Genomic DNA, 26464 nt, shown 5'->3' with positions numbered 1-26464 from the left:
GTACACTCCCGAGTAGGGCTTAGCCCCTATGAAATAGTGTTCGGTCGTCCTGCGAATGTCTGGGGGGTTCCTAGGCCAGGTATTTTCTGTGATCTTGAGTATCCAATGCTGATCGATTATCTTCATGACTTGACTGCTAAACTGAGGTTAATTCACCAACAGGTTCACGACGCACTGCCGACGCAGACGGAGGGTCCAGGCCACCAGCTCCAGCCCGGAGATTGGGTGGTGACGCGAAACTTTTCGCGCAAGAACAACTTGGACCCGAGGTTTACTGGACCTTACCAGGTTCTCCTTGCCACGAGGACTGCTGTTCGTCTTGAGGGACGGAAAAATTGGGTGCACGCCACCCACACCAAAAAAGTCCCTATCCCCTTGCCGGCAGACCCGTGGGTGAGGAGAGGCATTGCATCAACTGAAACTGAAGGATTGCCGGCGTTTGTACCTTTTAGCGACGCACAGCCTGTCGGAGAATCCTCAGTGCAGCAGAAAGACACTGTTGAACATTTGTCATCAAAAGACTCAAGACCAGAACATTCAACTGATCAGCAGGACGTTGTCTCTTCAAAGGATCCTTTGTTTGACGAGCAGACACGTCCTGGGAAAACCCGATACTTTTTGCGATCTAGCACTAAAGACTAATAAAAGATCCTGTTTTGCTGTATTGACAACTACATTATCCCGTTTTCCGTGATCAGTTTGAACATTCATATTATTGTGATTATTCCTGTGTGTATATACATTGAGCTTCATTCCTTATACTTTTTGCTTCCACAGCCGAGAGACATTGTTTTTGTATATATATATATATATATTTGTGAAAAAGGCCGTAGGGCCGCGTGCGTACTTCCTTCTGCATAGTAGGTCTTGACGCTAGGTTAAAGACCGTCGGTTCCTGGGAACTCCTAGGGATTGACTATTGCTACACAGAACGAAGTGCGTCAAGAAATGTTGCGGACGGTCGTAGGGAATGGCATTTTCGAAGCTGATGGACTTGGAAGAAGCTCAAGCTCGAAGATTCAAGCTGCAGCAACTTAGCCGTACGAAATGTTTTATATTCCAAGTATTTGTATTATTTTTTACTGTTTCTGCATTATTGGCGGGTGGGGTGTATTATATGATCTCTGGTTTTTTATCTCCTGTTTTACCTACTCCTACACCTGATCCTAAACTTACTACTGTTGCTTCTCCCCATTCCTTTCATGTCTTACCCGAACACGAGCAGGCTAGACGTGCAGAATTCCGCAATAATTCCTTTATTCAGCTCCTTCATCAGCATCAGTTAGTGGTTAACACTACTAATTGCTGGGTGTGTGGGTTGATGCCACATACTACGGATAAGGGAATTCCATATCTGGTGTTACCGTACAGTTCCCAAGGGTCTGCTCGAGCATTTCAAACAATGTTTCGAAGCGCACTAGGTTTCCACCCCATTCGAGAACCACGCTCTCCCTACTCTGGTCCTACTTCGTATCAAAAACCTTTGTCGATAGCAATCGAGGACTTAGACAGCGATATCTATGATCCCTCGCTTATTCCCGAAGAAGAGGTACAAGCTTACCGGGTCCTGAGTAGAGGCGAGTATAGTGTGTTCACTAGTGAAAAGCAGCTTAAAAGCTCACCTCCGATATGGGTCGTACCCCACATTGGTAATTTTTGTCTAATGGGTCGTGGTCGAAGATCGAAAGCCCGACTTGGAGAGAGTGCTTGCACTGAAAATTACATTCTGCCGATGGTCTCGTCCCCTGTGTTCCTGGCGGCCAAGGGTACATACTTTATCTGCCATGATCGTGCATATGCATGGTTGCCCGCTGACTTCATGGGCTCATGCTTCATTGCAAATTTGTTGCTTCCGACGTTCACTGTAGATGCCGATTATCATAAGACTAGAGTTGTGCGAGGCGTAATTAGCGAAGAGGATACTGCCGGTCAAGAGGCAGGAGACTTTTTCAAGGGTTTCCTCCCGTTTTGGGGACCTATGGTTAATAGTAGGAACCTGAGACAGTTGACTCGAGTGGTAGAATCGACAGCTAATATTACTGCCAGTGCCCTTGGTAATATCACCACAGAACTTCAGGCGGATAGACTTATGACGTTACAAAACCGTATGGTTTTAGACGTGATCTTAGCAGATCGCGGTGGGGTATGTAAGGTGATCCATTCGAGCTGCTGTATTTTCATTCCTGATAACGCTCCGACCATTTATCAAGCCATCTCGAAGTTGCATAAGATCTCCGAATCCATACACGTGGATGTAGGGGATTGGACGCTACTTGGGTGGTTTTGGGGCCTGATGTCGACTTGGGGTTGGAAGATTCTGATGATCGTCGGAGTTGTCGTGGCGTTCCTGTTCACGTGTTGCCTTTGTGTGCAGTGCGGTCCTGCCTTATGTGGCCTCTGTGCTACAACGTGTATGAGACAGCCGCCTGTTACCAATGGAACTCGGTTGGACAGAGCTATGCTACAGCAACATCTAGATGGTCTGATGAATATTGAGTATGATTCCGACTAGTGCTTGCCTACATGAGGGCAAAAGGAGCGTCTGAGGTTCCGTGACAATTGTAAGTGGTGTTTTCGACTCGCACGAATATGGTCGAGTCTGGTATCTATGAACCGCAAATGACGAGTTTAGTAAGTGTGCGCAGTTTCGCTGTGTTAACTTAAACCGTTCATCTGTTACGTGGGTATTTCTATCTGTACCCACGGGTTCCATCTTAGATACGGCATCCATTTTGTCTCTTGCCCTCAAGTAGCCAGCGAACGGACGTTGTCCGTTTCGCGACCCTGGGACTCCCAAGATATTTGCGGAAGACACATGTCCTTTGTAAGTGTCTTTATGATGAGGGGGATGATACTGTAAGGCAGATGGCCCCGCTCGAGGCTCATCTCGCCGTGCCGGTTTTATTGTCTTAGCCGTGCATCTCATTAGGCACGTCCCTTTGATGCCTGTATCTCGTGTCTCTCGATACCTCCCCTTTTTCACCCTTTCCGATTTCCCACTGTCTCCGTCTTCCTCTACACCTGTTCTTGTTCCTATTTTGATCTGTTTTATTGCCGATTGGAATGCACTAATGTTGGGAAGATGGGTTTTTACAGTTGGGAACCGCCAAATGTTTCCGCACTTATGTTCCGGGCCTTATGTGTATCAAAGTGACCAAAGCGACCCCTCTGGGGGATAATTGTGGGAACCGGGTCGTAAACTTTTGTCTGCTATGCAAACCTATGGGAAAACCATGTATAAAAGGAGCGATCCACAGAACCAATTTGAAGCAGTCTCCCCAAGTTGCACGTGTGTTGCTTGTTGTGACTTCTGTGTTCCCTGCAGTAAATAAACCTTGAATCTTTGACGCCGAAGGAAGTGTCCCGTGTCTCTGTGATTGGTACGCCGGAGCAGGTTACCCACGAAGGTTTCAGGTGTTGTGCCCTGGCACCGCTGGGTTCTAAATAACCCAGTCCTTCATGGTGGGCACGAAAACCAGCTTGCCGCTCCTGGAGGAGGTGGTGAGATTCCAGGAGGGATGACAGAGATTTTAGTACATGCTGCTCTAGTACCTTTATATATATATATATATATGCCCTTATGTGCGACATATGGCACTTTTAAAAAATCAAAAAAGTGATTTTTTTAGAGAAAACCGCAAATTACCACCGACATGAATTTGGTGGTATAGCAAGTACTGGGCACACGTACAATAAAAAGTATTGATACTGTAAGAATTTACAACAAAGTAAGTGGACACCGTTGGTGTGACAAACACGTCGTTTTATGTTGATATTTTCTTCAAAGTTTATACAACGCCAGCCGATACGTGTTTCGTCAAACAGGGCGATACCTGTGACTCATCATGGCTGTGAAATTATATCATGGCATTAGAACACAGTAATATCTACAGTCAAGATAAGGGTCATGATAAACTGATAAGTGAAAATTATCCCCAAGGGGGGACATGTGGATGCATAACACCTCAACAAAGCGTGGATAACACAAAATACAGATTAAATCTCAGGTGAAAGTGTGATGAGGGGCTTGGGAGAAAAGCAAAACAAAGCACCCCCATAATGATACAACATACGTATAAGTGGAAAGAACACTTGGTAAAGCAGATTCCCAACACTATCTGGAACTAATTGTGGAAAAGGGCCATGCACATTGGGGCTCCGGTAGGAGAGCTAAAAGTCTGTCTCTTACTGAGGATCTAGATACTCATCGCCAATAGTGTAGGTGAAAACCTAAAGGCAGTTGAATGATGGTATCACAATCGTAAGACTGTGTGGCATTATGGAAAATGGTTAAGTATTCAGAGTTTGCAAAAGGCACTTAATGGCTTAATAAACAGGTACATTCGTATTCAATCACGAAGCAGGCATATGTATCGAAATAAGAAACGTTTTAACCAATGCGATTGTAGCGAAATGTTAAATGTGAGGCTTATAATAATGATCAAGCGTGCGTCACAACAGTGGGCTAACAGGTCACAAATGCTGGAAAGCAAAGTGTCTAACTAAAACATGATCCCGTTGAAATGGCTTACATGGTAGGCACCCGACGGGGCATGAGGAGCGTCTGTGCGTAATTGAGGCAATGTTATCAAGCAGGGGGTATAGGACGCGGTGAAGACTAAAAGTGAATGGACAGAAATGGCAGAACGTTACCTGCACAAGGCGTAAATGAGTAATGCTGTGGAGAGAATAAAAAACACAAATGGGTCGGCGAGTCAGTAAGGGCGGCAAAACACCACAACAATTGGGACACAATGAAGGTGGAGAAGCACGTGTGATGATGGCACTCACCAGGGAACCGGTGATAATTCCAGGTACTTTGTTCCTTAAGTCCAAATCTCACTTTTTTTGTGCTTCTTACATTGTATTTAAGGAATCGCAATTTGCGATTCCTTAATTGCATTCGTAAAATAGGGAATAGCAAATGTTGTTATTCCTTATGTTGCAAGTGGGGTTTTGTGTGATACATTGCACACTGCTAAATTGCAATCGCAAATGCTGAAATTCTGCGAATTTCTGCATTTGCAATCGCAATTTAGCTTCATACATATGGCCCTAAATCATCTTTGGCAAATTGTATTTGGAAGCAAGTTGTGTTTTTCAAAAAAAAAATTATTAGCATTATTCCGACATATGCAGTAAATGTCAACTTGACAGTAGTTTGTGATAAAATATGTTAACAATTCCAAGCACATGGTGCTATCATAAACTATTGCACAAAGAAATAAAAAGGAAAAACACAAGTTTAAATGTATGACCATCACAAGTAGTTGTTCCTCTTGACTCCTCGCCCCGAAGCTAGAAATCTCCCACCTCCCAATTTACATGAGGTTGTGAAAATAATACTAACACCCGTGCAGTCTGTTCAACCCATGCCTGTCGGGACTATGCTTTCAGGAGTTTGGGTTGAGGTGCCAGGGTCCAAATTCTGTAAATATGTCTTGAGCGGACTCCAGATATGTTTTGGTCGGGACTTGGGTAGAAGTAATGTAGCATATAATTCACAATTCATGTTGCAAAAAGTAAGAGTAGTGAGCCATGCACTCTTTGTAGGATTTAATTTGCTGCCCCATCGAAGCCCTATTTTGCGTTTAGCCAAAAGCAGCACGAGGGCAATATATTTCCGTAATTTTTTAGTCCTGTTATAGATGTATCTTAACATCGCAACCTCCGGGGAGGGGACTATTTCCAGCTGTGTTATTTGCGATAGTGTTTCAAAAACAGCTACCCAATACTCCGCAATCTTGGGGCTGGCCAATGTCAAATGAGGGAAGTCGGCATAAGGGCTATTGCATTTCCTACAGTTGTGCTGCCTGGAAGGGTTCATCACATGAAGTTTAGCAGGGGTCATGTATGCCGTCCATAAAAATGTAAAGTGTATCAACTTATGCCAGCTGTTGAGGGAGATTCACCTAGTTTGTGCACAGAAGAAGGCCCAATGGTCATCCAGAATGGGATGACTTAAGTATGATTCCCAGGCAGCCTGAATCTTAGTGTTGTGGCACGGAATCAGGGTCATTCATGCCTTATATAATTTCGATATCAATCTGTCCCGTCCGGGTTTGCTATGACAAGGGATAAAGGTCAGACGGACTGCGGCTCAACCGGGTACTCCGATATTTTAGCACGCAGAGTCCTGCGTACCCTGGTAAAAATAAACTGGTCCATAAAGGTCAATCTAGTCACTCTGTCTCCACCAGGATTGTCAAATACATGCCTAATCGGGAAAAAATTGCCAAACTTCACCACGGAATGGGATTTAAGTACCTGCAGAACTGTCAGGTCCACTCCAAGTAACTTGCGCAGGAACAGAGATGTCTTTTCCCAATGCCACCTCCAGGAAACACTGATGCAATATTGTGTCTAATTACACCAAATGCTTTCCCAAACGGAGGCAGGGGGATTGGATAAAATAACAAACAGGAGGGAAGAGACTGCCAACTGGTCTTCTGCCTTCTACTGATCTTCTTGCTTCTGGCTCGAGTATTCAGGAGGCTAAATAATAACAATGTACATTAGTCTTTAAAGTGCATCCACAGATAGCACTGAAAGCACAAGCAATAAAATATTATAAATACAATACATAAAAAAAATGCATAAATGTCAACAATACAAGCATGTTTAAAACAAGCATAATACATTCAAATCAAAAACCTATAAGTCAGTTTACTTCAAGAAACTATACAAAAAAACCTCATCAGACGATAACAAATATTCACAGTAGGGGGATTCAAATCTAAGTAATGTGCTTCTTCATGCATTACCATGGAGTAATTTCAAATCACAAGATAAAGAAACTTTTGCTGCAGATAAAAAAGACCCAGACAAAAAATAGAACATGTAATGCCGTAAAAAAAAGGTGGGGGGAGGTCTGCCCTGGGTGGCATGAGTTTTGGGGGTGGGGGCCTCCCCCCGCTCTTACCTGCGCCCGTCACGGGGCGGCAAAGACAGGATTCGCAAGCTTCATTTTATTCGCTACTAATCTATATATATATAAAAACAAAAGTATGTCTGTCTGTTTGTCCTTTATGCATTACTACACAATTCATCCGATCTCCATGAAACTTTGGGAAGTTGTTGAGTACACTCCCGCAAAGGTTTCTGGCAAAAAATAAACCGAGGGCCACCGAGGGCCCTCATAATCTTTCCAATACTGGAGGTTTACAGTTTCCGGTGCGACTCGCTTTTGCAATGACCATCAACAAAGCACAAGGACAATCGCTGCAAGTGTGTGGACTAGATTTGGAGAATCTGTGCTTCTCACATGGACAACTGTATGTGGCCAGCTCACGCGTCGGAAAACCTTCTGATTAATCTTTCGAATACTGAAATAGACAGCGAATTTGCAAGCAGCGTCGACAGTTATAACCGCCAAACAGAAATCGATTGGTCAATCTACATCAGAAGCACAAAAGAAAAAGGCATTATGAGCTTCAGAAACAGACGAGCAACGGGAAGCAAGGTTAGAAGCTGTTCGAATACAAACTGCTCAAGCCCGTAATTCTCAAACTAACGAGCAACGAGAATCTAGATTGGAAGCCGATTGGGTACACACTGCTCAAGCCCGTTCTTCTCAAACGAACAAGCAACAAGAATCAAGATTGGAAATAGATCAATTACGCACTGCTCAAGCCCGCTCCAATGAAACAGGAGAGCAACGAGAATCAAGATTGGAAAACGATCAATTACGCGCTGCTCAAGCCCGCTCGAATGAAACAGGAGAGCAACCAGAATCAAGATTGGAAGCCAATCGAGGAAGCACTGCTCAAGCCAAACTTAGAAATGTTTTCCATATTAAAATGAATAAGCTTCAATAACAATGACACAATGTAAATTAAATGTTATCATAACGAGTTTCCTTGAATTTCCTTTCGTCTGAGATCGCAGCAACGCGCGACGGGTAAGCTAGTATATAATAAAGGTAAAATTATGTATGGATGTATAGATTTACAATTCTTAACTTCACATTAATAATATGTTTGGAGTTGATATTATGGAATAAACATAAGTGCAAGTCGAAATTTAAACTTAGATATTGTGCCACAACTTCCACGCTGGTAGCTCATGGCTCCCTCGCTCGACACCCAAACTGTGTAGGGGAGTTGAGAGGCATCTTCAGTAGACCTTCCTAGATTCCCTCGCCCATCATTGGTTCAATGATCAGGGGCCCCGCCTAATGAACGATGAATGTCTAGGGCTGCTCACAAACAAAAGAAAAAGAAAGGCAAGCATTCAGAGTAAGTGGGGTATCTGTTTTTGAGGCAGGCTGAAACAGGTGGAAGAAATTGTGAGTAAGGTGCGCTTTTATGATCAGCCTAGAGGGGCAAAGTCTACTGGGCCTTCAAGAGATTTTTATTTGAGTCTTTTCTTAAGGTACACATGGTTACTAGCCAACCGCACTAGTAGTAGGTGGTCCGGGTTTTGGGGGCACATCTGGAGCAAAATTGATGGACTGACTATAAGTACATACAACTTGTAATCTCGATTACCACTGTGTTGTATTGATCATATTTGTATTCTGAAACTGATTTTGTGTTGTAACTTCAAAGTGTCCTCTTGTAAGCTGCTTGCAAGCAATATAATTATTCTCACATAAAGCGCTCTGTCGCCCAGACGTCTTGTTGGTGCTACTTAAAAATGCAAAATAAATAAATTATTGATTGAATATAAGCAGTTAGGAGCCTGTCACGAGGAGCAGGCGTATGAATAAGGATGAAAAGATAATGTGCTTCGTGAAGAACTGTATTTAGCTAAGCACGACCGACATTGTTCAAAGAGAGGGAAGATTTCAATTTCTGACACCGTATCAACAAGATGAATTAAAAATGCAGTCTTGCATTCAATGACAGTGATTTCAAGACAACATCCTAAGATAAAATAAAGAAAAACTAAAAGCGTCAGTGAGCCCTTGCCACTTCCTTTGGCTTTTTTTTAAACACAAATTATCTATCTGACTACCTTTAGCAGTAATTGCCTCTGCCCACACTCGCTCAGTCACGTTAGACATGTTATTTTTATTTCAAATGCTTTTTCTATGAATGACAATCAGTGCATTCACATTTAGAAGCATTTTTCAATTCATTTGCAAATTATTTTTGTCAGTTAATTTGACAAAAGAAAAAACTATTATACCACCTATTTTCCGTGAATGAACTATTTTCAGAAGCTTTTCATATGCATTCTTATTTTGTATGGGAGGATTTTACTGAGTATTAGAAAAACACGATAAAAATAGGACCAGTCAAAGCCCTTTTCACTTCGGTTAATATCCAAGGTACATGTCACCATTAAAGAATCAAGTATGTTCTCTTTACTAAACAAGCATTGGTAAAGCCAATGAGGTTATCTTTTGTATGTGGCATACACAAAGGCGCTCAGCAGATATTGACATTTATTACACATATGAGCACATACGCAGGGTGACACCCTTACCTTACAGACATCATACACACACTGAGTAACACACCTATAGACATCCATGCATGGATGGGACCAGACCTACATAAACCCATCCACTCTGACCACCAGCCATTCAGAAACCCATGCACACAGATGAACACACACAGGCTGCCACACTCAGACAACCCATAATGTCCCACACCACACGTGCAAACTGCACAAAATCAGGCAAACATAGGTAGGGGACCATTACAAGACAAAGAGTGTCATGCACAGACAATGGATGGTTGCTTAATTGGTGCTGTGACATTCAGTCATTTGTAAAGCTAGGCATTCGATCAGTTTCATCCCAGCCACATCTTACTCCTGTATCTCTAAAATGATATGCCATGAATGAAAGCTACAAGTTACCTTTATAAAGTTATCCCTAAAAAGGATGTACCAAATATCCGGCCGACATTCACAGATCCCGTGGCAGATAATGGGTGTTGCTAACTACCCTACTTAATGGTGCTCATGTTATTACCTTCAGAAAAAGAAAAACTTTTCTCACTCCTTTGGGGATTCAACCTTAACCTCTATGTATTACATGCAGGACTTTGATGTGTGTGTGTATAACCTAGAGCTTTCCTACCAGGAATGGTACCTGCGACCTGATTCTGTGCAACACATGCATAAACCCACTGAGGAGTCTTCTAGAATTTACCCACAGATTGAAAAAAGTTCACTGTAGCAGCCCCATTACCCCTTGAGCTATTTTACTAGCATTTTAAGTTGGAACCTTAATGAATACACTACTTTTTGTGCTTTATTCCACTAAGGTATATTACCAGCCGATGAAATCAGAGAAATACATTTGTGTATGTAGCACTTCATGCAACTCTTACTAAGTTTCTAAAACCTGTGAGAATGTCAAACTTGGTCTCTTGTGAGACTTCTCTATGGTGCATATTACCAAGGGCAAGTATTGTCGCTTTTTCTGCGAATTGTGCCGAGAAAGCGGCGATACTGCTAGAGCCCTATTAACAAGGGCATTTTAAAGCCTGGCCCAAGCCCACTTTGCATGTCGTCGATAAACATCGCTAATGACATGCAAAGTGGGCGTTCCCAGGAGGTGGGAACACCCTATTACCAAGGCAGGCGTTGGGAGGAAAAGACCTGCGATAAACTTGTTTATCGCAGGTCTCCCAACGCCTGCTCTGACCAGGCGTTAGGCATTGATAACATGGGGGTGTGGATCATAAAGCTGAATCCAACCCCCATATTATCAAGGCCCACATTAGCGCGTGAAAACAACGTTTGTTTTCATGCGCCAATGTGTCATATCGCCGACTATCGGCGGATTTCAATTCGCCTACCTGATGCGCATTGGTAATAGCGCGCTAAAACGGCGATGAAATCCGGCGATAGCCGGCGATACGGGAATGTGCGTTGTGCGTTTTTCAACGCACTCCTTGGTAATATGCCCCTAGATTCTTTGTGTGGTATGTGCTCAAAATCTATTTCCAGGAAGTTGATAAAGAGTGAGTTCAGCTGCCCCATCGGTCTACAAGTCAGCACTATACCATGCTGAGCAGCACAGTTAGACACAGCTTCCCAAATTAAGACAAATACTCCTGGAGGATGAGAGGATTGAGGTTATTTTATTAGATAATTAAGATAAATTGCATACGCAGAATCAGGGATGGTGTTGAACTTCAAGTAAGTATAAGGCCATGTGTCCTCAAAAGGCTCCCAAATACAAATGAAAAATACTCATTTTCAAAGAAATAATGCTTTGGAGGCAGGACTAAAATATTAACCATGAAGGCTTATTAAATAATTCAAGGTGCAATACATAAGGCAAAAATAACAGTCACGATGCATATAAACAATTAGCCTAAGGCTCAATCAAATGCAGCAAGAGAATGATATGAAGTCGAGACAAAAACATTCCAAAAGGCTAAAGTAGGAGATAAACTGACAAGGGTTCAGTCTCTAGAGTCAGGGAAACCAGCCTGGCTCACCTCCAAATTGTGTCATCTTTTATAGGAAAATTCACAAAAGAACACAATGGAAATCACAAAGCATAAGGTGATCAAAGTTAAACGAATCACAATACAGAATTATGTAACATCACATAAAGTCATCGTCCAAGTATTATCCACTTAATGAATATTGATTTGTCCTGTGCTGACCTACAGTGATCGGATGTGTCAGTATAAATCAAATAAACGAATAGATTCACAGTGTTATTGGCAGGAGAGACAATGAATGTTTTGAAAAGTGTCGTCTGTAGTTCTTCGACAACAGCATGTCAAGACACAACAGCAGAAATAAAAACATAGGGGCATATTACCAAGCAATAGCGATAATTATCGCTATTGCTTGGTTAGAGACAAAAATTTACCGCAGAGCTGCGGCGATTTTTACCGCAAATAAACCTTGGTATTACCAAGGTTTATCGCAAATGCGATAAAAATCGCCACAATGCATGAATATCGCTGAAAAGTCAGCGATATTCATGCATTACCGAGCTAATGCTCTTAGCCATGTTATCCACCTCCCATTGGATAACATGGCTAAGAACTGCTCAGGGCAGGTGTTAGCTTTTGGAGATATTCGCGCTTAGCGCAAATATCTCCAAAAGTTGGTAATAGGAGATAGCGATATTAGCGACTGTTTTCAGTTGCTAACATCTTGGCACGCCCACTTTGCATGTCATTAGTGATAAATATCACTGACATGCAAAGTGGGGCCCAAGATGGTCGCTATCTCCTACTAGCTGTTGCTAACTGGTGTTAGCGACAGCTAGGTAATAGGGAGATAATTTTATCTCCGCTTTCTTGGCTTTTAAAGCCAAAAAAGCGGAGATAAACCCCCTTGATAATATGCCCCATAATATCATATTTGTGTTGAAAAACTTCACAATAGGAGTTAGGGCTAATTTGGGCGTAGTTTAGACAGTAATAGGGAAATACAGTGTTTTTGGCAGTTTTACATAGCGCTAACTAGACCCGGAGGTATCAGAGCTCTTTACATGAGCACCAGTTACGTTACATACGGACACACATTCATTTTTTTTAGGCACGGGGAGATTAAGTGATTTGCCCAGAATCACAGGATGTTGAGCGTCCCTGCCGAGACTCGAACCCAGTTCCCCAGTCGACCGCCCTATCCGTTTGGCCACATTTTCTCACAGTTCTGTCAAGTGCAGTTTGTTTTAGTGCAGAAATATTCGTAATGTTGAGGACACATTTTTATTAAATCAAAATTAACTTTTACAGCTCCCTCTCTGATTGATTTTAACGAGTCGTCAAAGTTCCACAATCTTTATTATTAACCCAGTTTTCATCATTATCAGCCTTTTGTGTTTCGATTCTTCCAAAACCTTCACCTCGTCATAAGCAAGAGCTTTTATGTTCTTCAACTCAAATTCGTCATCACACTTCTTTCTTTGTAGACGTTGCTGATGCTTCCTTACATACCCATGACCCCCCCTTCAAGAAAAGTACCTGATGAATTTTTAGCAAAAGAATTAGACAAATTATGCACAAACAATAATTAATAGAGTTAATATCTTCCCCAAAACACCACTCACCAATCTTTGCAAAAACCTTTCTAATCTCATTGAACTATGCACCAACCAATTGTCACACCCCATGCTCCTCAGGATCTTTAGCCTCACATGAAACATTAGTTATTTAATTATTAATAAGCTCACTAATGTCAGATACAAATGTACAACATTTTTGAATCCTCAACGCATGGCAGACTCCGTCTTTTTTCGTAAGAATATCTGATGTGAAACGATTCTGCATAATCATCACACACATTGCTATAAGCTCTTAATTAATACGTGTTAGTGTCCTCACAGTGTTAGAAGCAATGTTCTTATTGTCACATCATTGCTACAACCGATTTCAGACATCCAGGAAGTGTGACAGCAATTGGATTAAATTGAGAGAAATAAGCAACAGGTCTTTTGACTTCACCATGTTCTTAGATAGTTACGGACAAAACACAACCCTCTCTCTCATGATAAAATAGGTAAACGTTTGGTAATTCTGCATTCAGCACTCAGAGTAGACATACAAAGTACAGTCAAACTAGAAAAGAGTGATGAACAAGCTAGGTGATGCCAACTGGCGTGTTCTTAGGGCACTTTCATGTATGGCCTTTACACATGCTGTAGTCCATCTTACACACACCCACAGAGTAATATTGTTTTTTTATAGTGCTTCATAACACACATCTGTCATTTCTAAGTGCTGTTAGTAGCAGATGTTAGCTTTAACCAATTTAATGATACTCAATTTACTGACTTCGGAAAGATAGGAGGCAGGATTTTAAGATTGCTGCATACGTCAACTACTAGTATGAACTTTCTGAGCCATCATGTCAGATGTACTTGGTGTTATTAGAAACCCATAGAATGATACTCAATTTAGCACTCTTGGAAGGATAGAAATAGTTTTGCCATGATTTGAACTTATCATCTTAAATCACATCATATGTCAGTGGCAAGTGTTAACTCTCTCAGACATTGTGGTGTCTGATGATATATACATTAAGGTAAGTCATTGGATTAAAACGTCTACTTTGAAATAGTGTGGGTAACCTGAAGTTCACAGATTCAAATATTGCTGAGGCCAACACACCTTTCAATCCTTCTCAAGTTAATAAAAGGAGTAGCACAGTCTTTGATAATAATAAACATATTATTACAGTGCTACTGAACAGATTAATAGCAATACAATCAGTACAAATACCTGGTGCATGCAAATACACACTCTCAAAAATGGAAAAGCAACACTTCTAAAAATAACAAATCACTTTTTTGCTGAAAAAAGAAATACTTTGAAAAATCAACATTTCTCAAAGTATTCTAAACTAAAAAAAAGAAAAAGGAGATTAATGACAGTGTGAAAGGGTTTAAGGTGTTAGGGGTCTAAGGTTAAGAGTAAAGAGCACAGGGTATCAGGGTATATGGCATAGATGCTCGTCATTAAGTGGTTCATGGTTAAGAAGTTAAAGGTTAGAAAATAAAGTTTTGGGGTAAAGGGTTAAGGGCCAGATGTAGGACCCTTTCATTTAGCACCTCGCAATTTGCGACACATTGCAAGTCGCAAATTGCGAGGCGCTAAATGAAATGTACAACAGTGTGTTTACACTGTTTTGTGATTCCCAATGGGGTCGCAAATTGCTAGGCTCATTAATATTAATGAGATTCTCGAAATTTGCGGGCCCATTGTGAATGCCAGCCCTCCCAGGGATGGTGGCCTGCAGGGCTCAGCAGACCACCATGTCAGGGACTGCTTTTTAATAAAGCAGCTTTTTTTTTAAATACAGCCCCAGTTGTACTTAAAGGAAAACGGGATGCATTTTAATTTTTTTTTAACTTTTTCATTTAATTTTTTAAGGGCAGGCAGTAGTCCCTGGGACCACTGCCTCCCCTTAAAAAATAATTTTGAATGAATTTGCAAAGAGGAAGGGGACCCCTTCCCATTTGCAAATGCATTCCCATCTACTTGAAGTAGGTGGTTATTGTGAGTGTATTGCAACCGCAATTGCGGTTGCAAAACATTAGTACATTGTTTTGAGACTCGCTATTTGGAATGGAACGCTCCTTCCAAATAGCGAGTCGCAAAACCTATATAGCGAGTTGCAAAAAAATTGTGACTCGCTAAATAGGCTATGTACATGGCCAAATATGTTTTTGTATTTGCAAACCCGTTTGCGCATGCAAAAACGGGTCGTACATCTGGGCCTAAGTGTATAGGGGTTAGGAGTATGGGTCAGAGGTTAGTGGTTAAGTATATAAAGTTAAAGGTATGATGTTAAGGGTTTTGGGGCATAAGGTTGAGGCGTAGGATACGGTTTATAGGGGTAAAGGGTAAGGAGCTAGGGGTTAGGGTTTAAGGGTATAGGTTTAATTTTATTTATTTATTTTATTTATTTATTTATACCATTTGTAGAGCGCACTGTAACCCTGCGGGCATCATGGCGCTTAAGAAAGGTGCAGCTCAGAACAATCAGTATTGAGAGCAAGAGGAGGATGTCTTGATGAGGGTCTGTTACTGCTACCCCTGGGGGGGGGGGATTTGTATTTGTATTTGTATTTAATTTATTTATAAAGCGCTAACAATCATCCTGGGTAGGATATCACGGCGCTGAGGTTTGGTGCTGAGAGGTACGATAACCGCATTGATTACTGATTACTCTAGTTTAGGGAAGAGTAGTGTCTTTAATTGTTTCCTAAATGATAGGAGACAGTCTGTCAGTCTGAGACTGGGAGGTAGTTCATTCCATTTGGTTGCAGCTAGATGAGAGAAAGCCCGCTCTCCCATCCTGACAGTCTTCACGCGGGTAGTGTTTGCTCTTCCTAAAGTTCTGGAACGAAGGTTCCTTGGTGGTCTATGGAATTTGACTTTATTGTGTAGAATGGTGGGGCCTGTGTTGTAAAGTACCTTGTGTGTGATACACAGTAGTTTGAAGTTGGCTCTTTGTCGCATTGGGAGCCAATGTAGCTCTCGCATGCAACTTTTTGCCGAATCATATCTCTTCTTATTGCATACAGCCTTTGCCGCGGCATTTTGCACTATCTGCAGTTTGGAGAAGAGATAGTCTGCCATTCCAACAAACAGAGAGTTGCCGTAGTCCAGTCTGCTCATCAGCGGCGACTGGACCAGGGTCTTCCTACACTCAGTCGGAATCCAGGGGAAGACTCGTCTGAGCATTTTCAATAATGCAAAGCCTCTGCCACAGACAGTGGAGACATGTGATTTCATGGACAGAGCACTGTCCAATACCACCCCCAAGTTTTTCGCTTTTATGGTGGGAGTTGGGGGCAAGCCCAGGTTACTTGGCCACCAGCTGTTGTCCCAGAGCTGGGGATTTTTGCCAAACAGGAGGATTTCTGACTTGTCTGCATTTAATCTCAGACAGTGCTCTTGCATCCAATTGGCCAGTTCAGTCAGGCAATTTAGTAGTCGAGTTTTAGGATCATCTTTCTCGTCAATGGTGACCATCAGCTGGGTGTCGTCAGCATAAGAGCACATTTATACCTTTTGGAAAGAGCCAGGTCTTAATTTTTTTGCGGAACAGCAGTAATTCGCTGATTTTCCTGATCTCGATTGGAAGGCTATTCCAGAGGCGAGCTGCTGCTACGCTAAAAGCTTTGCCACCCTGGGTTGCTTTCCTAATCCTAGGTATTCTGACAAGGTTAGTGGACGAGGAAAGGAGGGTCCGTGCGGGCTCGTACCACTGGAACTTGTCTTGGAGTGGTTTAGGACCCTGACCATGTACTGCTTTGAAGACGGTGCATAGGGACTTGAAGAGGATCCTTTGAGGCACTGGGAGCCAGTGCAGATCAGCCAGTGCTACTGTTGTAGAGGATCGACGGGCTCGTGAGAGTGCCAACTTAGCTGCTGCCGACTGGATACTCTGCTATCTGGAAATCAGATATCCAGGTGATTCCAGTAATAAGGCGTTGCAGTAGTCCAGGCGGCTGAGGATGGTGCTCCTGACTACAGTTGTTCTTGTCTGTACTGGTAGAAGAGGCAGCAGCTTTCAGAGACCTCGCATTAAAGTGAAGCAACTGCCCACCAGTTTATTGACGTTGGTCTCCAGATTTAAATTTTCATTAAAGCTGACCCCCAGAGTCCGCACCGTCTTTACTGGTGTCAGCGGTCCATCCGAGGCTAAAGGCCGAGGGCCTCATTTATGAAAAGTGACGCATCGCTGCGTGAAAACAGCGATGCGTCACTTTTCACTGCGCACTCCTTGCGACACCAATGATGCGTCATATTTAATGTATGACGCATCATGTCGCAAGGACTTACAGATACGTCAGTATTTCTGACGCATCTGTAAGCGCAAAAGTGACGCATTGCTGGAGTGTGTCACAAAAGTGACGCAACTCCAGCAATGCGTCCTTTCACATGGGGAAAGCCCCATGTGAAAGGGCTTGCGTCAGTCTTGCGCCTGCTGTGAGGCAGGCGCAAGATTTTGACGCAACCGCATCCTAAAAGTGACGCAGTGAAATCTCATAGATTTCACTGCGTCACTATTACGAGGCTTTTTGCGGGGGAACGTCCCCTTTGCATACATTATTCCTGACGCAGGCATAATGTGGCGCAGGGGTTTAAAAAGTGACGCATCTACCTAGATGCGTCACTTTTTAAATATGGCGCAACAAGGCGCATGTTTTACGCTGCCGATGCGTCACAAAAAGTGACGCATCCGCAGCGCAAAACTGACGCAAGGCCTCATAAATGAGGTCCCAAATGTCTGCAGGCAGGCTTCTGGCAATTCTCCCCACTTTGCACTGCATGATCTCTGTTTTTCCGCTATTGAACTGGAGCGAGTTCCCCTTTAACCATGCTGCCATTTCATGCATGCAGGCATGGAAGCTCTCTAGTGAATCCGCCTGAGCACCATTAAGGGAAATCATAAGCTGTGTGTCGTCAGCATAGTTGATCACGCTGATGTCGTAAGCCTTAATGACGCCCATCAGGGGTTGCATGTAGGCATTAAATAGGATGGGACTGATGGATGAACCCTGTGGAACCCCATGTGGAACTTTGGCAAATTCAGATTGGTATGGAGGGAGTGCCACTGCCTGCCGTCGATCTGACAGGATTTAGGGCCTTGCTTTAAGGATTTTGGGTACAGGGTTAGGGTTTAAAGGTTTGGGCTGTGGGATTGTGGGTTTAGAATTTAGTATTAGAGTTGTTTGGTTGGTTGTTAAGAGTATTGGGTTAAGGGTTTGGTGTATTGGGTTTAAGTGTAGAGGAGTTGGCATATAGAGGTTAATGGCACAGCGTAAAGGGTTATATGTAAAAGGTTAACAATATAGGATTAAGTGTTTGGTGATCTAAGTTTAATGGTTTTGGGTATATGCATAAGGGTTTGTGGAATAGAATCAAGTTACAGGATTTGAATGTAGTAGTTGGAGGTTATAGATTGGGGGAGGGTTAAGGGTATATGGTTTAGGCTTAAATATTATGGGGGTTAGGAATAAGGGTTTAGGATACAGGGTATATTTACATTAAGTCTGCAGGGTTAAGGGTTAGGGGTTGAGGTTTTGCAGTATACAGTTGAGTTCATAGAACATGTTTAATGGTTTGGGGTATAGGCTTAAGAGCTTAAGAGTTAGGGTTTATTGATTAGGGGCTAAAGGATTTAGAGTAGAGGATGAACCCCAATTATTGAATTTGTTTATTGTGTTAGTCCGAAATGTGTTTAAATAAGGCTATGTTGATTAGTGTTACTTTTGTAGCCTATCTGCTGGAGAACACAACTACTCAAGTAATGCTTTTCACAGTAATGCAACACCTAACTAATTTTACTTTCATTTCAAATAGATGAAATAAGTCCTGCTAAAAACAAACTGGCACTATTTCTCAGTATAAAATTAAATAAGAAGGTGCAGGCCAAATGCCATGCTATTACAGCAGAACAGCAGGGCTGACAAGAGAAAACAGTGATTCTTGTTCCATACAATGCTGCAGTGTTTTGAAAGAGAGAAACAACTCTGCCAATAGCCTTAATCACTGTGATTGTATCTCAATGGGTGCATTTAATTCCTTGTATGTCAGTTCTGGTTAAACACCTTTGTTTATAATTACTCCATATTACAAATTAACATGGTGTATACCATTTAGGCTGACAAAAGTAATATGCTATTTATTACAATTGTTGGTAGAGGGGAAAGGCATCATGTCCAAATCAAGGCTTCACCTCTCATGAGTCATGGCCCCTCTCTCTCTCTCTCTCTTTCTCTCTCTCTCTTTCTCTCTCATGATATATATGATAAAAATAATTTAAAGAGATTTGCCGTGCTGTGGAATCCCTCCGTGCCGTGGATACTCTGGTGGGGGACCTTGCTGAGCTGTTTTGAATATATATATATTGCATGTGAACAAGGGCTTTTGAAGCCCGAAACGCGTAGTGCCCTCTTGCTACCGACTATTATGCAATAAAAGAACCTGTGAAGCGCATCCGTTGGTCCGTCTCCTCTGTTCCTGCGCCGACTTGACCTTTGGTCTGACTCGGAAGTGGTGTGTGGAGTCTTCGTGCATATATATATATATATATATATATATATATATATATATATATATATATATATATATATATATATATATATATATACACACACACATATTACACATTGACAACCACCTCTGCTTAGTTATGGTATGGTTGTTACTTTTAGCTGAAGAGGTATTTTATTTCTTTGATTATAACTCTGGTTCCCTTTGATAGATCAGTGCAAAATTTGACACCTACCTAGCTACACAACATACTACATAGCTCACACTGCCTACATGCTCAGTGTACAATGCGTTCATGCTCAGTGTAGAATGTGCCATGGGCACATAAAAAAACAGTCTACCAAAACATGGTGGGTTGTATGTGTTACGGTGACTGTGGCATGTGTTGCATACCAATGATGACATCACTGATGGCATCTCAAATTACATTATTGATGACATCACAAATGAAATCAATGATCACACCATGCAGTGAATGCCCATTTGGTATACACTTATCATACTGGAATGTATTCCGAGAAGTACATCTGCGCCTAATTTTCTATAGTCTCTTCACTTCTAATGGGTTAGCTGTTGAAACATGCTTGATTTCCTAATGGTTCTTGGGGGCATGTGAAAAGATTGACCACTCCAAAAATGGCAGTGCACAGGACAAGCATAGTGCACCACAGAGACTTGCCGACTTTTGTCCTATTGATTCCCCACAAGAGGTCGGCTATCTGTAAAAGCTTTGCTACAGGTTGAAGGTTGTATGTAGCAGATATTTATTCTCCCAAGGGGCCTTGTGTGTCTGGAGAGATTGGGCTCTACATGAGCAGTTGTGCTTAGGAGTGAAGACTGTACATAGCAGGTTCTTGCCCATCTATGTGCTTGATTGCTCAGAAGAGGTCAGCAATCTGCAAAGTGTTCGTTACAGGGCGAAGGCTGTGTGTAGTAGGGCCTTCACCACCTAGGGTGCTTTCAGTGTCTAGAGGGAGTGTGCTGTCCATGGAGGGATTTTGCAAGTAATGAAGACTGTTCAAGGTAGGTACCTTCCTACCCAGGTCTGGTTCACTGCCCATAAGAGGCTGGCAAATCTGCAAAGGGTTCAGGACAGAGCAAAACCTTTGTGTAGTAGGGGCTTGGCCACCAAATCAGGCTTCTGTGTCAGGAAAGAGTGGGCTCTCCATGAAGAGTTGTTCATAGGCCAAAGATTAAGTGCAGTAGGGGCTTTCCCATCCGTCTCTTGTTGATTTCCCACATGAGGTTGGCAAGCCACAAAATGTTCGGTAATGGTCAAAGGCTATGCTTAGGAGGAGGTTGGTTCACCAAAGGTGGCATGTGTGTCTGAAGGGTAATTGATACTTTACATTATTCTGGGCTTTTTAGTACTTACTTTCATACCTGAAATGCTATACTGATTTAGCGAATATTTTGAACAGAAGTAGATTGGATAATGTGATCAGTGATTTCATCAATGACGCCATTTCAGATGCCATAAGTGATGTCATCAACAATGTCAATGAACATGCCATGAGTGATGTAATATGTCAGGTGATAAGCAGTGACTGGCGGGGACTAGTGACTTAGTGTTTTTTTGTTTTAAAACAATACTATTTATAATCTTACACAGCTTAACTATACAATCACTTTTAAAGACTCAAGTTATGTGAATATTGGTCAAATGACCCTAAAGTTATTAGTGAAACAAAAAATGCTCTTCATGTGGAAATCTGACCTTAGTATAACTACGGAGTTCTACTAATATCTTTGGGGCTTTTCAACAAATCTGCACAAATGTTTTCAATGACAAATTTGATTTGCTTTGGGTTCAGATGGCAAGTTTCATGCATATACATCAAGTGGGTGAGGCAAAGAACGGGGAGTAATACAAACAAAGTTAAATTTCCCATTTTAATTCCCATATCAATCTTTGCGCTCATATACAAACGAATGACTGAATGCAGTCACACCAAACTTCACAAGAAGGTATGCACAGTTGTCATCAATGAGGTAATTTCAGATATCATCGGTGATGTTATCAATGATGTCACATAAGATACCATGAGTGCTCTTATATATGTGATCATAAGCTTTGCATGGTGAGTGTGTAAGGTATGGTTGTTTCAGTTAACTATAACGGATGCATTTCAGTGTTTTTTGTGCTTAAAATGTTACATTTTAACGGAAAATGTCACCTAACTATAACGTCACTTTGACCATTGTTTTTTTCCAGTGAATTCCTGAGGTTTTTTAATGTAAATTAAAATATTATCATCACACCTAACTATAGTATCACTTTAACTTTTCTTTTTTAAATTAAATTTCTAGTTTTATTTTTAAGGTAAACTAATATGTTGTTACAGTTCCTATGCCCCTCCGTGCCTGGTCAGCACCTTGCTGCGCATGGCCTTGCCAAGCCTTGAATCAATCTCTCCGTGGGCAACTGACCTCCCGTAAATGTGCATGCTTGTGTGTGTGGTGTTGTTGAATGTGTGGGTTTAGTTGTGGGTGTCTAAGTGTTAGGTGTGCTGTGTATGGTAAACAGACGGCCCCACAGGCAGCCACCCACACTTTTCTTTGCAGCACCGTGGTACTGCTGTATTTCTATGAAAATTTATGGGGCTGCAGTAAGTACCGCAATACTACTGCTGTACCGCTGGAGTGTAATAAAAAACGATTTATTTTCATTTGACTCCACAATGGCAAAGGGGGACAAGGTAACCCTTCCCTGGCTGCCTATTCCTTATTTTTCTTCGTTTTTGAGGAAACAGGGACCAAGTCCTCAAGTCTTAAAATGGAGGCTGCAACATCCTCTTCATGTTGCGGCCAGCCAATGGGATCGAGTGCTTAGAGCTCACCTTACTGTACCACAGTATTCCGAAGAAGTACGTCAATGATAACGCAGTGTAAAATATCTATACATTTCAAACCATAATTTCTCAAAAAACACTGAACAGATTTACACCAAATGACAAAAAGCACGCTTTCTGGATCAAGATCTAGCTGTCTACCAAAGTTGGTGTAATTCAAATGATCCATTTTTGCTGTAGCTGTTTCTAAAGTTCCTCTTGGAATTTGCAGGAGGAAAATGCGCTATGAGACCCTCCATTTTGACGGATCACCCAAATCTTCCAGGAAAGTGCTAAGGTGGATGAACTTTTTTGTTTGGGGTGGGGTTATGTATATATATATTTATGACAAATTCACTGAAAAAAACAAAGGTTAAAGGGACGTTATAGTAAGGTAAAAATGTCAGTTAAAACTTACAGTATTAAACAACTAAAAACATTGCCATTTCACCAGTTATATTTATTTCAAGTAACTATAACTCGTGCCCTGAAGTAACTATAACTCACGCCGCTGCCATGCACAGTGTTGTTACAGTTACTTAAGATAACTATACTGGTTAATTTGAGTGACTTTGTTTAAATTGTTATGATTTAACAGATTTTTTCATCTTCCTATAATGTCACTTTCAACCTTGTTTTTTCAGTGAATTTCTAAGTTTTGTTTAAAAATTTGAAGTAGGATATTATTACAAATCCTAACTATAATTTCACTTTAACCTTAGCGTTTTTCAATGAATTACATTTTTTTAAATGTAAAGTAAGATGCTCATCTCCGTGCGCAGCATGTGGTTTGGCACAGGGCCTGTGCCTAATTCCCTGTGGGCGCTCAAGCCCCTACTGCACACAGCCTTTGGCCATGCGCAGTGTGCGGTTGGGTGCAAGGCCTGACCCTGGCCAAACCCTGCGCCCAGCCCCCACTGGTGCCTAAATCCACTGCAGCGCATGGCTGAATATGTGATATAACAATATAAAGGGTGTCATTTTGAGTAAGGCAGACCTACTAACTTTGTCAAAAGGTCAGAATACCATAATATAAAAAGCGGGTCTATTGGCTTTATCAAGGGCTCAGCACATCAAACTATATAAAGCAGACCTAATATCTTTCTCAAAACGTCACTGATAAATATAATCAAATGCATATTTTATAAATTCACACATTGCGATCTTTTATAAAAGTGATTGTGATCAAATGTTACTAATAAAGCCTTAATAAAAACATCAACATGTCTATGAGCCCTTTTATAAAAAATTTCAGGCCACAAAGTGCAAACCTAGAATCTATCACAAGAGGTCCCTGCACTTCAGCTGATGAGCATATAGCTCTAGCTCGGAGTGTTTTGACAAACATATGCTAAGCTCTCCTGGAGTCATAGATTCAATGACCCAGGGGACTTACTGTATTTTTTTTAATGTTGCTGGTCGGCTTCGGCTCCCCTCCAACTTTAGATAAAATGGCTGGTGGTGCCCCGGCTCCTTCTCAGGCCACCACAAGGAAAAAAATATATATTTACAAATCCCCAGGGCATTAAGTGGCCCACCTTGCAGTTGCTCTTGCTGCTTATTCATTATACTTGTTTGTAATTATTTATTTTTAAAGTAGGTATCCCGGTGCCCACCCAGGGTGCCAACAACATAGCCAAACATTTGGTGCCGCAGGGTGAGCCCCAAGGCCCTTGTGGCCCCTGCTGGCTCCCCAGCCACCACCTATTGTGGTGCCACCAGGAGCCAGCTCTTTTACTTTGCTCCCAACCGGGCGAGAGCAGCATTGTTGTCTGCTCCAGGTCAGTGCGGGAGCAAAGTTGTGTTCCCTGCCCGGGAGAGTGCGGGCAGGGAATAAAGTTTATATTCTCTGCCTGCACTCTCCCAGGAAGGGAACATAGCAGTATTCTGGGACACTGGGTCACCGGGACACTGCAGCAGTCCTCTGTCCCTGGGGTATGGGGTTTCCAGAGGCCCCACCCAAAACGTCCTATAACTCACACACCTCGGTACACTGTGTTGTGAACTTGCTAAACACAACATTAACTAACTCACCACTCTTCAATGCACAGTGTTTTTATAAATGATATCTTTAGACATGTTAGCAGTCTTGTTAGGCATGCTATCAGTTAACATGCTGTAAAGGATGTAATATTAAAGGGCATAAGGAGTATATGGAGAAGGTGTGAGTTATAGCTTATGTAGTGTGGATAGCAAGTTTACAACAGTGGGCATGATGGTGAGCGAGTTATAGGACATTTCAGATGGTGCGCAAGTTATACGTTATAATTATAACATTCGAATTTTGAAGGTTTGTGTAATTTAAGTTGGTTTTCTGTAGAAAGGCTGAATAATGGTTTTCTAACTGTAACTAAGCTTTATCCTTTGTCTTTCTCATTGAATCTCATTTTTTAATTTTTTTTTTTACAAAAATGTGTTTGAAATCATAGAGTGGAGTGTTGTTGACAGTGTCGTTGAGTGTATTGTCATTGAGTAGGGTGTCATAGAATGTCATAGAGTATAGCATAGTGTTGTAGAGTGGAGTGGCAAAGTGTGAAGTAGAATGTACACTGGAGTCTTATTGTTCACAAACACCTTCTTCAGGATAAATAGATGTCTCCCACCATTAGACAGATAATTTGTCTACATAGAAAAGACGTCAAACATAAAAACAAAAGTAAGAGCAATATGTTCTATGGCCATACATTTTTTTCTTTTTATTCAACCCTGGCGTACTGTGTTGATCTTTCTATACACCCCGCACAGCCTATTTAACAGGTATACTTAGTGATTTGGGGTACTTATGTGCTCCTATTCATCCCTCCGCTCACATTCAATCATTTAGTTCTCCAACCACTCTTTTGTTTTATCTCCTAATGTTCTTTCTTCACTCCCTGTGTGTCAGTACACCACACAGCACGGTAATGCTTTGATGGTAGCACCCATGTCTATCTTTCACACAAGGTCCATATCTTCTTTCCTTTTTGGTAAAAAAAATGTCATGTGCACTCAAAAGCTAAAGCTTCAGCCCCAGCTATAGTGAAAAGTGAGTGCACAAGATTTTTTTTATAGCACAATATATTTTGTGTGAAAACGGGGCTTACCACTTTTTCACTTGGGTGATGGTGAAAGTCAAGATTTAACTTTACGTGAAGTTAGTAACCAGTTACTGTCAATAATGTAAACACTTTTTTGGCTCAGAAACCTTTAGCCGCATCTAGATCAGCCGACGGAGAATTTTAGTCTCACCATATTTCTTTTGGTAGTTTGGGAGCATCCTTGACCTGACATTTTCCATCAGGCATGACATGGCTTTACTTTAAAATCATTTTCCTTTACACTGTTTAAGTCAAGCCCCTTTAAATCGTTAAGGAAGTGCTTCATGTGTTTGTGAAGTGCCATTTTATTGTACTTTTTACCCTTTAACTGTGAAAACGAGAGCAGGCGTTCGCAGAGCAACAGGTGCCTTGAAAGTAAAGAAGGGCATAGGATTTTTAAAAAGTCTTTAATATGTGTGTTGTGATCCGCCCGGGTCAGCAGCTGGTGACCAGCGTCGCATCCCAGCCCCGTCGATGACGAGCAGGCCTTTCATCCGAGGGGAGCGTGTAGAATGTGAACCTGTTGGGTAATAATGACTAACTGCACGGAAAGGAAGCTGTAATAACACTGTGTGCGTGTTTAGTGTGTGGACTGCACCCCAGAGAGGGCTGGGGTGATTTACAATCTTCCATGTGCTGTAAGTGAACCTGATCCTTTCAGATCATTTCCAAACACAGGCGGATTTGCTTTTAGACGTGGGCCGTAATACATCAAAATGTCTTCATGTTTTAAGCGTTGTAATCAGTGAAGTGCTAGTCATCTCGCTCCCTTTGCTGAGATCCACAAAACCCAGTTTCAAGATGGCGCCTGTTTTGATTGCTTCAGGACAGTTCCACCGTCAGACCTGGGTTGAGGGCTGCCTAGACTTTATTGTTTTTTTTGCAGCCAGCTGCTTGGCCGGGGCTTCCATGTTGGTTGCCCCTGTTTGGGTTCTGCCTTCTGGACGGATATATGACGTTACAACACATACTTTTACAATGCATACCTTTATAACACATTTTTTACAATGCAACATCCATTACAACGCATTCCATTACAACGCATGCCAATACAGCGAAATTTTAAAAACTACCTTTACAACGCATTCCATTACAACGCATACTACCTTTACAACGC

This window comes from Lissotriton vulgaris, chromosome 8 (assembly GCF_964263255.1).
Source record: "Lissotriton vulgaris chromosome 8, aLisVul1.2, whole genome shotgun sequence".
Lineage (NCBI taxonomy): Eukaryota > Metazoa > Chordata > Amphibia > Caudata > Salamandridae > Lissotriton > Lissotriton vulgaris.
This window is presented reverse-complemented; position numbering follows the sequence as displayed.